Raw genomic sequence first — 16,118 nt, forward strand, 5'->3', positions numbered from 1 at the left:
AAGCGTTAGACGCTTTATTTCTAAAAGAAATGTGTTTATTATCGCTTTAATAATGACTGCTATTTCAAATGTAAAATACAATAAAATAATATTTGAGATTATCGTTTAATTAAATTCTGTAATCGTTCGAAAAAAATAAAAAAGATAATTTAAAAAAAAAGGTACACCTCACCGATTACACTCACTGGGTATCACAAAACAAAAACACACTCACAACGTAAATGTTTACGTAAATATACGTGAAAGTTACGTTTTATCGGTATTTAATCCGATTCGACGAAATTAATGCCGACTAAATATGTATGAACGGCTCAATTGTAACTCCACGCGACGCATATAAGTGCCCCTATACACGACAACACAGCGTATAACTCAAGTAGCGAACGGAATCCGGCGAAACTTGATACAAAGTACTTAATGTTCGCGTGTCAGTTGGCAGTTTAACTCCGTATCTTCGCCTGACGCACCGCTGCGAATGTCCAATAAATACGCGTTTGACGCCCGTTGCGTACACACTGGCCAATTTAACTCGACCCCTGAAAGCGTATAACGGAATACCACGTGTAGCGCCCGTCGCTAATGTAGCTCTGACTGTGAATGGCTCTCGACAATCTGGTCGACGCACGGAACGGAACGACAGTGCTGCCAACACAAACGTACCAACCCAACGGGCCATTGTCGCATCTGAATTGATATGAACGCAAATAAATAATTCAAAACGCGCAACGCAAGAAACCAGACGTAATGAATAGATAGAATTGTAACTATGTGAAATAATTTTCCGAATAAGGGTTATTGCCTTCGATGGTCCTATATTGTTCTCGGAAATGGTTTATTAAAAAGTAGCTCCTTGCCAAAACTCGATGCATGCATGCGCGCGTTTATGGCAGTGACATTTCACGTGCGTTCCATATTTAAATATTATGGGCAATTAAAAAGTGAGCTTGAACTTTTTAATTCTATATTTTTAAATTATATTTATTTTTAAATTGGGAAAGCGTAGCCCCTGATAAAATGTGAAGTTGTTGTTATAATAAGTTTAAAAAAAAATGTGTACTTATGTAGCGTAAGTATAGTGACTATTTATGTTATTTGCACACTTGGCGAGTCTTTGTATAGCCATTTTATTGCGTGAACCGCTGACTGTTAACCCTAAAACGCTTACAAGGGTAGGTACATTAGTTTCATTACGTGTGAACTAGCATGTCGTCTCCCCGTTTTATAATATTTGAATATTTTTTCCTTGTGGATCCACTCATTTGATTTTACGGTGGAAACAACGCGAAACGGAATATATTATAAGGTATTAAAATGTTGTTATTTTAATAGCGACAATTATTTCTAAGCTATTTGCTTAGAATGGAACGTTGCAGCGTAATCGTTATATGTATAAGTTATGCATAAATTAATCTACCTTTATGATAAAACAGTACAGCATTTGATAGAGTGCAAACAGCACCATAGAGTAAAAGATGGGATATTGATTATATCTATGCGTCTACACCTTTTTCAAACAGAAATTCTACGGGATCAGGTCATTGACCTTAGCTAGTTTACTATAAAAACATTGGTATAGTAACAATTATTATTATAATAAAACATTAGTACGCGGACTGAACGTAATGCAATGCACTCATCCACCATATTGCAAACAGTCGTTTTCGGGCTATTTCAGTGCGTTTAATGGTTGCATTTTAATGGCCGTTTTGTAAGTTATACGTTACTTTTATGGGCCCAATAAAAATGTAAAAATGTTACCAAATGATATTTTCGTACAGTACCGTTGAACTGTGACGTAATAATCTTTATTGCTTATTATAAACACTGAATATTTTACTAAAACATTGTTTTTTATTACCACAAATATTGTAAGGCAAAAGTGTTACAATGATTTAAAAGTTTGTTTGTATTGTACGCATCGAAATCGTTCATTTTTAAAGTGCGTGCAATGCAAAATTTCACATTAGTTGTACCGTGGGGTGGGTAGGAAACACGCCATTATCATACCCTCCTCCACACATAAACACACATCACTACATAGGGGTAAATACCCCTCGGGGGTAATTTTTACCCCATCATCGAACGTCGCCACCCACTCTACTCATCACTCGTTATTTGAATTACGCAAGCAATTTAGTTTTATTTTTTTAGTTCTATTTTGAAAATTTTGCTGGTGGCTATTTGAAATTAGAATTTATTTATTTTCAATTAGTGGAGTTTATACTAATAGTATTTTTTTATGTTAAAAGAATAATAAATTAACAGTTTTCTTTTAAAACTTTTTTTTTCTTTTAAAAAGGACAACTCCAGAATTAAGAATTGCTCTTGTGTCGCGTGGTTTCACAAACATACAAATAACGGGCACAAAGTACAACCAAACCCGAAACAATTTGTGCATCGCACAAATAATTCAAGGGAATCGAACTCACGACCTCTCTACCCACTGGTAGTGGCGTAGTGACCACCTTAACCAGTGCGCCACGGAACATGTCAAAGCCAAGAACTGTCAGCTGTCATTGAGCGCAATATTTATTTTATTTTATAAAACTTTAAGTACGTTTAAATTGCAACCGGCCAGTGTATCAGAATGTGCAGTAACCACTATCTATACTAGTTGTAGACCGTGGAATTTATTGGATTTCAGCCGCGAATTATCGCGTCTAACGTAATTATTATCATGCATTTACAATTTCAAACGTTTATCGATGTAATTGCAGCCGATAACTGCTGTTACTAGTTTTATACGTTTTATAAAACACTAGCTGACCCGCGCAACTTCGCTTACGCCACATAAGAGAGAATGGGTCAAAATTTTCCCCGTTTTTGTAACATTTTTTGACTGGTACTCTGCTCCTTTTGGTCGTAGCGTAATGATAGCCTATAGCCTTCCTCGATAAATGGGCTATCTAACTCTGAAAGATTTTTTCAAATCAGACCAGTAGTTCCTGATATAAGTGCGTTCAAACAAACAAACAAACAAACAAACAAACAAACAAACTCTTCAGCTTTATAATATTAGTATAGATTTGCGTTGGTTCTAAGGGTGCGTGACGCGTTGATTTGTGGTAGAAGTTTTATTATGTTGGAGATTTCAACCAATTTATGTAACTGCTCTTGTGGGAATTAAAACAAATGCTTCAACAAACAATTTTCTTTTACTTAAATACCTTTGATTGTAGACTTTTCTATCAGATAGTAGAAAAAAAGAGTTTCTAGAGTGTAATATAGAGTCGCTTTCCTAACAAACTATTTTCTTTTACGTCAAATATTTTTGATTGTAAAGACTATTTTATCAGATAGAAGAGAAATAGAGTCAGTAGAGAGAGAGGATGTAGAGTTTCTTTATGTCTATTTTTCTCTACAAGAGTTATTTCTACGTAAACGGTATAATTCAGTTTCACAAATATGAAATGAAATAAAACTAAAAACTCCTTATTCATCGCCCACACATAGATAAACGCCAAAAGGGGAACTCGTGATAAATTATATTCTATTCAATATCCACATGCTCCGTCCTTTTCGCACGTACGAGATTAGAGTGAGATAAAATAGTGGCATACATACACGTATACCGCTAATTTGTTTTGACATATCTGAACGAACGACCACTTTTCCCGCCTACAAGTTGCCTACTCGAAAGGGGATGAAATCGACGTAATCTAATCCCAAAAAAATGTTTCTTATTACTAGCGCACAGGGGTCAAATTCGTTTAACCTTAATTCAAACTTAACTCATTGGATTTTATTGTTAGCAGCAAACGCGATTGAGTTTTCGCATATCTATTATACTGGACGGGCCCCTTCACAATTCTCTTTTTTTTCGGGCCCTCTAAAGCGCTAGGGCAACCCCCTAAACGCGTGCCGTGTGAGATATTGCATTTCGTATCATATAAAAACTTATTTCGCGGTCGATCAATATTGATGGTTTATTAAAATTTAGAAAGTAGGCGTATGAGTAATTATCATTTGTGAGTCAAATAGAAGTCGACTAATTATTACAAAATACGTAACATCAGGGTCCCCCGGGGCACAATGCACAAAGACATCTATTGTGTAACCCAACAATGGCGTGAGTCACTCATGACGGACGGAAAGACAATGAGACGGCCGACACTCTTCTAGGGCCCGTATAAGGCCGATATGCATAACGGATATCGGGGGCGTCGTATAAACTACTATTTCTTTCTCCATATCTTCTTGTAAAAAGCAAAATGTTAAATCAACCTTGTTTTTCTCGCCGCCGTAAAAGGGGCCTGGCATTTGGCCAGTTAATTTATGCATTTTTGTATAAGAAAAACGTTCAAAATAACTCACACAATTTAAGAGTCGTTACACCCGCATTTAAATGTACCTGCAACAAAAGATTTAAAAATAAATAACAATTGAATATAATTTTACAAAAGGTCTTAAACGCGAATGCAGTGTGAATGGAAACATTCGAAAAAAAAAAAAACAAAACGAATCAATCGCGTGCCGTGAAAAGAAATCCCATCAATCAGCCGCACCGAATGCAATATTCAAATGTGGAATATTTTTTTGTTCCAAGTTCAAAATCCGTGCGACCTTGCCACGGTCAACTTGTGACTGTTTATCCTAGTCGTCAGTCGATATTTGATGGCGCGACTTTTTGCATGATACACTTTTTGCGAACGCCTATTGTACTGAGCAATCGCATTATTTGCATAGCTAACGACGTAGCATTCCAACGAGATAGTGAAAAAACATAGTGCCACACAAAAAGTGTACATTATGACCGTTAATAAATTATCACCGATTGAGAAGTTTTTGCGCTATTTTTCCTCCAAGGTCGAAACACAAAAAAATAATATTAGTACGTGTCATTTCCTCACTTAAACCTGGAGAATATACAATACAGGTGTAAATTACACAATTTATTTAGTTTTTAGCCGACGTTAATGGCCCCTGTGTCACATTCAATGCGCGGTCACCACACGAGACACTAAAAGTGACAAATGACAGCTAATCATTGTATTCCAAACGACCGACATACTTGTTAGTGGCGGACAAATTTCCTTTATTAGTCGTTCCGTAAAGGTATAAAATATGAGTCACGGACTCGATGTTTTTGCACTGGCGATGATTTTGCGTTATTTTTTACATTCGTGCAACGCCCGCCACGACCTGCATGACCTAACTCTTTGTTAGGCCTGTCCTTTATGATTTTTTGCGTATACAGAATCGCTGAATAAATTCGTACCTATAGGTATTTAATACGAAGGTCGAACGATCGTCTCAATAAAATGTCTCGAAGCGGTCCAAATGGTACTGGAGTGATTGAAATAAAAAACTGGTTCGGACGCCGGCCGGCGAGGAAAACGGAAAAAATATTCGATATTTGAAATTTGAATATGGCGGAGCCGCGGAGGCGGGCGTGGCCGGTAGCGCCAAACGTCCATCGCGAACCGGTTGCGATAAAAACTGAACGATTCTCATACAACGATATATTTTTATAGTTAAATTAAAAACTAATTAAATAAACACAATTCCTTACGTGGTTAGGAAATTTCCAAATAGATATTTTATCTGAAACACGTGGCTAATGGGACCGCAGAAAGGCTGAATAGATAAACTAATAGGGGTGGCAGTTGGATAATAATTAGAGATATAATTATCTTATATCTAAATAGGCAGCATTAGTCGAAGGTATCTGTCCGAGACGCGGCCATTGGCATTACCACATACAGTTTAGTACAATACGCACTGATTATAATTATAATGCATTCAAAGAATAAATATGAATACATTGTTATTTATATACTACGGTCAATTAATTTCTATTGAATATTGATTTTCTAGCTTGAATACTTCCTCGCATTTATTATTGAAATTATACGTTGATTATTTATTCATTTAGGTCACAAGTATTATAAAACTCACCAAGCGACATTTACTAGATAGGTACAGCAGCAGCTAACAAACAACTATTGTAAATTGACAAACAGCGGGAAAAAATGTGGCGGCCATCTTAATTTTACTACTCATAATTGGTAATTTGACTAAGGCAGATGTTTATAATGCCTATTAAATTAAATGTCAAATAACATTTTACTTGTCGCATGTGGCCAGCCACAAACCACAACGCTTACTTTTTAAATTAAGTATTAAATGTCTACCCAAAAACTAGAATTACACTGTCATTAACATCGATTTGTAATCGCGTGACTCGATTAAGAAAGATAATCGATTTAAAAATACTCGGATATCGAGAGCTTTAATTAGCAGGTTTGGAATATTAAAATGTGTTTTTTTAGTTATGTACTAATTTTTAATTAATAGATAATACACCTTTACATGATTATTTAGTGATTGTAAATAGCTATGAAATAATGAAAAAAAAAAATTTTTTTGCAAGTTAACAGCAAGTTATTTATTGTAATTTTGAGGTTGATTACTAAGTATATTTAACAAGCTTTTTGTTTGATAAGTTCAATAATATTCGACCTGGGAGTCACACAGCACACACCAACTTACTTTATCTTACATTACTTTAACTTACATTAAACAACGCATCTTCACCACAAATGTATTTATTTACTCAATTGCATCCTTTCATCAAGTATTAATACGCTGAACATTTTGTCATCACCACGTTTCGTAGGATAAACACACAAACGGTAAACACAAGGGATCCCACGGTCGGGCATTTTAAAAAATTGTTGTTTTTCAAATGAAAAAGATTATTTTTTTATGTTGAACTCAACCGGTCTTGTGAGAGCAGGTGCCTTGATGATAGTATGCGAGAGAGACCAATGACAGGTTTATGCTCACGATTTGTTAGTTTGTAAGAAAATGGTGGATACAAATCAGTAACAGATTTGTAGAACAATTTTTTGTGAGTTCACGTCAAAATTGACATACTTTCTGGTCTTAAAATCTCATCGTTTGGTACTTCATATTGTAAACATTGGTTTAAGTAACATTCATAGTAAAAAATTCAATCCCTTTCCCGTAGTAATGGTCACACAAACCCGTAAAAGCACTATTTACTGTAATTCCTCTGAACTTTTATAGGTAAGGGTTTTGTTACGTCAACTTTTCCTAAGATTTACCAAACATTGTACTGATCGAAGTATCTATAATATTGTGTATCCGTCAGGTCATAATTTTAATGTCGAATGAGAGATTTGACTCTTTGCCTAATAACTTAAATGTATACACTTTTGCAATATATAATATGCTAGTTGATGACTCTACAATCCTTGTAAATAAATATATTATATACTATTCGGGAAAAACATAGAGTTCGTCATTTAATAGTTAGAAATCAAAAGTCAAACTTTGAGTCACGTGAATGACCTATAGAGGTCGATAAACAAACTGTTAATAACTCTGCACTAAAAAGTATTGAGAAAAACAACGTTTTGGCACTCGTTTTTATTATTTGTGTAAAAAGTATTGCACTGAGAGGATTTCTTGAGTGTAAATATTTATGAAAAAGATATAGTATACCATTTTTCCATTGATAATAAGTGCCCCCAAGCGGCCAGCGGTATAAAGCGCGGGGGCACAAGTGATTAACAGAGAGATTTGCAACGATTTTGCAATCAGCATTTAATAACCTACTTATTTATATTTTACGAGAAAAAAGCCATAATTAAGAATGATATGTATATCTACGAACTATTACGCGTCAATTATCTACGGTTCCATATAACTAGTTTGATAGTTTAGCTTATTACAGATCTAAGTAAGTTATATTAGGCTTTGGGCAACAGCTTAACAACCAATACTCTAAAAAACAAGTCTCTAGTGAAAAGAAGTATGTGCCTTTCTTTGTTGTTATTATGAAGTCAAATTCATCACGGATCATAATTTTTTATCACTCAACTTTTCCTTACGCACTACTATTTACTTGAAACACCCTTCTGTTATTATCATAATTTAAACACTGTTCTATAAATAAACACATACATAAATATCACGTTATACTTCATAACTTAACTTTTTACTTAAAATAAACCAACAACTGCGTTTCAAAAACAGCGTAAGTACGATCTTGTTTACAGTCGTTTAAGCCCTTTTTTTACTAGACAAAAGAAAAGCTTACATAATCTTGTATTAATGTAATCTAAACTCGATTTTTACATTAGAATACGTCATAATATTACTATCAAAACATTCATCTCTATCTATTTTTGCCATACATTTTTCACCTTCTGACTAACGGAGACCAAATTACTGATAAAAAATAATTTCTACAAATGTTCTATTTCACTTGTAGATAAATTACCTAACCTAACCCAAGTCGCAATTGGCGAACATAGTGGACTCAAGGCCTAACCCCTCCCCCATTACGGGAGCAGACCTTTGCCCAGCAGTGGAACATAAGCGGACTAAATCTATTTATTTATTTAAGTACTAGTGCAGTACAGATAAAATTCTGAAATTTAGTATTTCTACGTAATAGAGTCCTAGAGTTGAATAGAAAACAAATTGCACATTCGACATAAAGCCATCCATGGATCTCAACACAGCAGGTAGAGCATTCACATGAATTTCTTTGAAACATTGATCGCTCTACAAATCCTACATACAAATATCAACCTAATATTTATACAAATAAGGTATAATATCTAATAAAGGGAAGGCTATAGCTCCAATGAATGGATAGCAAAATACTACAACACTATAATTTAAAACATATCAAGTTTTAAACAAAAAGTAATCAAAATAACTATAATAGTAACGAATTCACGGAAAACGTTCAATTTGTTTCGATTATGACATTTTAATGTTGATAAAATTGCAAGTGACACAGTTGGATCAAATTTTTAAACGCGGCCATTTTGTTTTCTCATGAATCCGGGGTCTTGACCGGCAAAGACATGATTCATATAATTGTTGGAAGATGAGCCTTTGAAATATTGTTAAGGGTATTATAACTCAAGCTTTATAAAAATTATACTCAGAGCTACAGAATACTGCCTCCGTGGCGCAGTGGTTTAGGTCACTACGCCGCTACCATTGCGTCGGGTTCGATTCCCACACGAGTCAATTATTTGTGCGATCCACAAACAATTGTTTCGGGTCTGCTTGTACTTTGTGTCCGTTGTTTGTATGTTTGTAAAAGTCCCCGCGACACAAGAGCAATTCTTAGTGCAGGAGTTGTCTTTTTTAAGATACAGTGAGACAAAATAGAAAAACCAGTACAAAAACTTGGCACCCAAAGAAACAATGACAATAATCACAAATCAAAAACGTCTAAAATAACGGCTAACAACTGTTTCAAACGATATTAATTTGGGTTATAAATTCCAAAAAAATATAACCCTTCAAGCCGAATCGAATTAACTCCTAACCCCAATTTCGAAAGCAAAATAAATAGGTTATAACTATTTCCGAAGGCACTTGAAAAAAAGTGAAAAAAAAGAAAATGTTGACGATACCTGCACTTAACCTCAACTCGAGTGGTCCTGTCGTTCAGATATGAGCTAAAGTTGTAGACACACTGACACCACGATAACAAAAATATACGACTTTTGAAGTGTCAATGACAGTTTAATATCGTATATTTTATACACTGCATTGTTATTTTGGCAGAGAGTCATTTGTTTTTCTACAAAACTATTTCATGAAAATAGTGTCATATTAGTTATTAAAAATAGATTATTTAGGAAATATTTCCATACTACAAAAAAATATCACTTAATATTTTAACAAGTCTAGTAGTACCGTATCAAGTGGCGTTCTCTGGTTGTTTCCTCCTATTGAAAGAAGGCGTGATTTTATGTTCGTATTTTAATTCTTTTAGTAAATACAATACATACCAAGACAAGTACCGTTTATGTCAAAAATTCACGTCAAATAACACATTGACTTTGTTTTCCACTTATATCTGTTATCGTTATATAATTATGAGATAACGAGATTAAATGATAGTGCAATGTGAAACACTTGATAATTTAGTGTATGATAAGTTCATTGATAAATTGTTTTATTGAAGTAAATAATGACGTCATATGTTACAAGGGACTCTTGAAATACTTGTTTGTAGTTTTAAAAACTTCAGCAATCTTATATAGTGGCTTGTTTTGATTACTAACTATATGTATATTACTGCCTAAAGTAATGTGAATAACGAATGCCTATTACTTAATCGATGTCCTAAATATTAAAACTGTCAAATCTTCTACATTTTCCTTGAATAGAGTCTGTTTAAAGTTAAAATTAGCCTTTAATCAAGATTTTCCTGAAGCACTTCCAAACATAAACTGAAAAATATTCTAACACAATAAATATTATATTCTAAGCCAACTAATCTCTCAGTGCATCACGAACTTAAACCCACTCGGATCTCGTTTTCAAAGGATCGTATTATTTACATTTTTTTACGTTTTTTTTACTAAAAAAAGTGGTACAGAAAAGGATAAAGAATAATATGGACGCTCACCAAATGTCCCAGAGCACATAACAGGTTGAGTTCGGTATTCGGCCTTTTTTTTCTGGAACTTTTTTATAGATCTCGTGTATCCGGACACATCTGAAATTGAAGAAGTTTTGGGTTAATCGAGATGATTTTTGTTATTGGTTTTTGACCTTATTTTAAAAAGGGTTAAGATTTAAAGTTTCTGTAAATAATAGATCAAACTATAGATTTAGTAAGGTTCTGGTACTGGTGGTATTCGGTAAAAGCCTGTTACAATATGGAAAACTCTTTAAACAGATCGGCTTAGAATAAACGTTTTTGGCATTAATGGAACCTTATGGCTTGCATTTAATTGATAAATTTTTCTTTCTCTTCGATTCTCATTAATTTTAGAACTAGGTACTTTAGCGGAAAATGTTTTTCTTGCCCTAAAAGTATTTATCAGTTAATATAGTAATGATAAATACTTCTAATGCTGTACAATCAAAAGTAATACTCTTTACAGCATTTATACAATGTTTTTGAAGTACTAAACAATAGACCCATATTCTCGCTCGCATATCGTCCATAAGCCCACGCGGCAGATTATACAACTGTTCTTAGAAACACAAGTAAACAAGTTATAAATAGTAGTTTCCTACAATAATAATAAACACATTAATATTTAGAAGCAATTATAATTAATCAATAAATATGAGACAGTGCAATGCAGACTTTGTGCTGTTCACGCCTACGTAGACTTTAGTGCTCGTATCTCAGAAACTGCTTGATCGATTATGGTAAAACTTTTTACAAGTATAGGTCTATAAACCATTGAACAAGGAAGACTCATTATACTTCGGACAATAGTTTAGGAGTTATGTTAAAACAAACATACAAAGAAATGTCTAAATTAGTTTAGGTTTTGTTTTAAAATTCTCTTCATAAAATTATATCCACTCAATAACAAATTATTTTTATAATTTACAAAACAGGCACATACTGAAGCCATACATTATAAAATTACAACAAAAAACCAACAATACACGTGTTTATTTTAATTAATTGCTGTTTATATTAAAATAATTAGTGTCATGTGTTCATGTCGCATAAACATCGAGCCGGAATAAATAAATTAATTCAACTAAAGAAAAATATGCTTAAATATCTGCCATTAGACTCTCACGCGATGAAATTACTTAAAAATAAAATCATTTACGACGACTTCATTTGTTTGATAAGGTCGCCATCTTGACCTTACTCAAAAAAGGTATAGTTACACGTAACTAAGTGCGATGCCGCCTCGCGATACCCTGTTGCACGCTCTACCTTTATATACCCGGTTTATCGTGGCGTATCGTGAAAAATAACGCGAGAAATAACGTCAAAAACGAACCTTTAGAAAGCCGACCAAGTAATCTGATAACCAGATCAAAATCTAGAACTTCTGGCGGAAAAATAAGCTTTATTTCATTTGAAATTAATGCGTTCATTATTTTTATCAGCGTTTCTTATTAACCATTTTGTTAACTAGCATTTTATTTTTAGTTAGAACGTAATCTCTCGTCAGTAATAATTCGGAATTTTAACTTTATGTTCAATCTTTGAATTAAAGGAAATACTGTACAATAATACACTGGGTGAGCATTGAAATCGTATAAAGTAATTTATGCTAGTGATCCATCAACTAAACAAGGCAGAATGCGCTAGCGCTTTGCGAATGAAAAAGGAATTTTTAAAAATGGAAAGTCAATATGGCGTCCATTCTATGGCGGGGGCGATTAGTCCGATAGCCACGCCTGCGCAATGAGTGACGGATCGCAAGGGTTGGTAGCCATACTTTTTATCATTCCACACGTAATTTTACTGAGGGGTTCAATACGCTTCAAGGATCACGGATTATTTTTATGTTTTGTGATGTTTTTGAATTTAATGAGGGCTTATGACCCGTCAAAATATTATAAAACAAAACGTATTTTATAACATAAAGGAACGAATCGGAAAAGTCACTTAACCCTTCGGCCGCGCGCTGTTTAAAAACTGTCAACGAAAGAACATTTTGGGTCAATAGTGACAGGTGAAATGTGTAACATTTTAAAATAAATATTGTGTAAGTTTTTAAAAGATTATTGAAATGGATGTAAGTTTCACGGATATATTTGGACGTCCGTTACAAGCGGCCGTTAATTAAGCTAATAAGGTACAATGACCTAATATTATTTATTGCCTGTCAACAGCCGAGTTTTGTGTAATGTCACGATATTAACTGAGTGAGGGTAACTGCCCTATTTGACGGAAAGTCTTTCGTGTTTTATATAATAATATTCATTTATGTCTTTAATAGTTGTGGAGATGTCAATTGCAGTTTGATATAATTCAAGCCCCCTTTTAGTTATTTTATATTATCAATTTATGTCTATAGCTGCAATTAATAAAAAAATATATTTTTTATAAGATATTTTAATGATGTCATATGTTAAAAAAAACTTCAATATTGATTTACAGCTGCATGAAGCATTATTAAAATTATCAGTTTAATCATATCTAGTAACATAAAAAATGCTAATATAATATACAAAAAAGTTGTTACTGCATTATGGTTACAAGAAGCAAACCATATAATACAATTTTATAATTCACTACACATTCTATTCAGTTGGATAATTACTATGTAATTAAAACGAATAGTAACTTTATAAAGAGTCTTGTTTGGTATTTCAGCTAAACTCTTTTTTCTAGATAAGCATAGAAACATCGTATCAAACTATTTGCTATGCAAACAAATACACGTCTCGCCTATTATATTATCAGTAGGTTCGCACAAACAGACAGACAAGATTATATTTAAAGATACTAATAGTTTCGCTATTTTATTAAATGAAATGTAGTTTTAAAATAGCTTTCTGAAGATAAAAATGCAGGTATATGAATTTTTTTAAAGATTGTTGTATTTTTTTTTCGATTTTATATTTTCATTCGATAACGATGCAACAGCGATGCCTATTTTTATTTAATTACCGGTTCAAAGTCTACAAAATGACAATAAATTAAGATAACAATCATCAATTTACTTTACAATTACAAAAGTTGATTAAAAACTGACGTGGACAATTAAATTGTGGTGTTTATAACAGCTATGAATAATTAACGATTCAATAAACGGTATACACTGAAATCTATAGACAAAGGGCATTGAATAATGTGAAAAATATTTGACATTGTGCCGAACAAAGCGTATTATATCATCACACAGAAAACATGCACAGATAAATTTTGACAAGTAAAGTAGTCGATCAGATAATAGCACTAATACAACGATAAATAAAGTACTTAAGACAAGAAGTTGTTCGTCAAAACTAGTCATTTCTTTTTAGGATTCCGTGTCTAAAAGGTAAAAACGGGATCCTGTTACTAAGCTTCCGCTGTCTGTCTCCAGGCTGTAATCTCATAAAGCGTGATAGCTAAAAAGCTGAATTTTTTACAATTAATGACGTATTTCAGCTATAACGCACTAAAGGGGTACAATAAACGTGATATTTTCGTATTTTTTGGTACGGAACCCTTCGTGCGTGATTCCGAATCGCACTTGGCCGGTTTTTATTTTTAAATTCAACACATTTAGACATCCGTCAGGTGTCCATTTCTTTGCAAAAACTAACCGCATATATTAAAGAAGGCCATTTTGTGAAATAAAGTGAGAAAGTATTCGCTTATCGCGGTCGCATGGTCCCCTTGGCCCCTTTAATTAACGCCTATAAAATTTTATTGAGGAAGCAACCAAATTAAATGACAAAATACATGAAGCGGGAATGTAATGAGAGAACATGCGGACCTCATTGTATAGCTAACAAGCTATGTACTGCACTTACGTATTTAGACTCCATTAGTTAATTTCAAACGACGTCAAATTTTAGTCTTGAGGGTTAAAAATTGATATGATGTGCTGTCATTTCTGTGCCTGTAGTGAAAAAGGATATACGTCCGATTTTGTCGAAAATGTGTTAAGTACCTACACTTAACAAATGTTCAGAAAAATGGTCTGTCAATAATAGCAATAGGAAAAGGGGAGTGCAGTTAAATTCCTTATCTTATTCTCGTCCAAATCGGACTTTTCAGTAGAGGCATAGATTTATCGATTAACCGCCAATGAAATCTGCACGTGCCAATTTTAAATTTCGAATGCGACTGTATTCTTCATAAAAGTGGACAGACATTTCTAGTCATTGGTCATTGACTTACACTGACGTAAGCAGCTTGTTCAAATTTCGAATACGTGCAATAATAATTTTCCTTAAAAAAAAATCGACACTGCATTAATTTGCCGTTTAAATAAATTAAGGTATTAATCTTTAAAACTTTTTATTAATGAGCAAAAAATATATTAAATTTGAAATAGTTTTCGGTGATAAAAGATATGGCTAAAGAATTTGCAACTAATTAACACTGTCAGTCTCGGTGCATTTAATTTGAGTTCTTTGTTTCAAATCGTACATACTTGAAAGATAATTTTCATATAATTATAGTCTTAATCACTTTTGAATTAAAACTTATCTATTTTTGTAACAAAGAAGTATCTAAAAATAACTTTTACGAAAGTAAGTAGTTAAACTAAACCTTTTGTTATTCAAATTCGTGGTTAAATTTTGAAGGGGTTATAGTAAATTTCCATTACGGTTCAAGGGAGTTTAATAACCGAAACTTTAGTATTCTAAAAATAAGCAGTAACTAACGTATAAAATACTGGTCATACAAAAAACATTTAGTTTTCCTTGTACCCAAACTTGGTTAACAACAAGTACAAACTCTATGATGAATTATACCTATACGCTTGACCGTGAAAGAAAAAAAAATACTGGTTTGATAGAATTATTGCTAATAATTGTTTCTATTTTTAAAACGAACGTTCGGATTTACAAAAATAGTTTTTAATTTTTGAGTTTCGTGAACACGTGTATAGAAAAAAGCGTCAAGTCATTTTGCATAATGCAGATATAAGTATTAAATATTTGAATATTAATTTTATCTTTAGTCTAGTCTTTTTTGTTACTTATGTTAGAGACGTCTACCAATCTCTTACTGCGACTGCCTGTCAGTCTTCCACAACCCCGTTAACTGGGTTATAACACGATACCCTTCGGTAAGACTGGTTGTCAGATATTCAAGCTTCTAACTACTGGTAACGACTATCAAAGATCTTTGAAACTAACAGCCGGGACCCATAAAATAACACATTTACGAAACTAGGTATGTTTAATATGGTCACCCATCCACTGACAAACCTCGGCATGTATAGCTTAACCTGAGAGATGGCGGGGCTGTACTTACTTAGCCTTCTATTTGAATATAACAAGTCCTTACCGAAACGGTTCAGTTTATAATAGCTTTTGCCAGTTGAAAGAGTATTGGTAATGAAGACAGGCCGTCGTAACAGCACACTCGTAAATAATTTATGGCAGCCATAAAACACCATGTTTCTTCACACAAGTGTTTGTTCAAGTTAACTGAACGAAAGTTGCGTCACGTCTAATTAATAATACTCGAATGTGAAATATTTGAATATATTAACGTTATAGTGATCTGTTTAAGTTGCATTTTTTTGTCTTATTTGTATAAAAAATGAACTTTATTTTTGAGTTCGATTCCCACACGGAACAATTATTTTTGCCATCCACAAACAATTGTTTCGTGTCTGATTGTATTTTGTGTCCGTTGTTTGTATGTTTGTTAAAGTTAAAGACACAAGAGCAATTCT

General features: G+C 33.3%; 1 long non-coding RNA gene across 2 annotated transcripts in view; it reads right to left on the reverse strand.

Moving 5' to 3' along the window:
- Positions 1-1,144: 1,144 nt before the first annotated feature.
- Positions 1,145-16,118, reverse strand: part of LOC142978507 (uncharacterized) — a 31,493-nt gene continuing 16,519 nt past the window's right edge. Inside the window, exons 3-4 of one of the 2 annotated variants that reach the window (XR_012959763.1) lie at positions 10,412-10,501; positions 1,145-4,351 (exon numbers count right to left, since the gene is read on the reverse strand). This is a non-coding gene — a long non-coding RNA (uncharacterized LOC142978507). Of the gene's footprint in view, positions 4,352-9,985; positions 10,502-16,118 lie in introns of those variants that run through there. The other variant, XR_012959762.1, reaches the window with a different exon arrangement.

This window comes from Anticarsia gemmatalis, chromosome 14 (genome assembly GCF_050436995.1).
Source record: "Anticarsia gemmatalis isolate Benzon Research Colony breed Stoneville strain chromosome 14, ilAntGemm2 primary, whole genome shotgun sequence".
Classification (NCBI taxonomy): Eukaryota; Metazoa; Arthropoda; class Insecta; order Lepidoptera; family Erebidae; genus Anticarsia; species Anticarsia gemmatalis.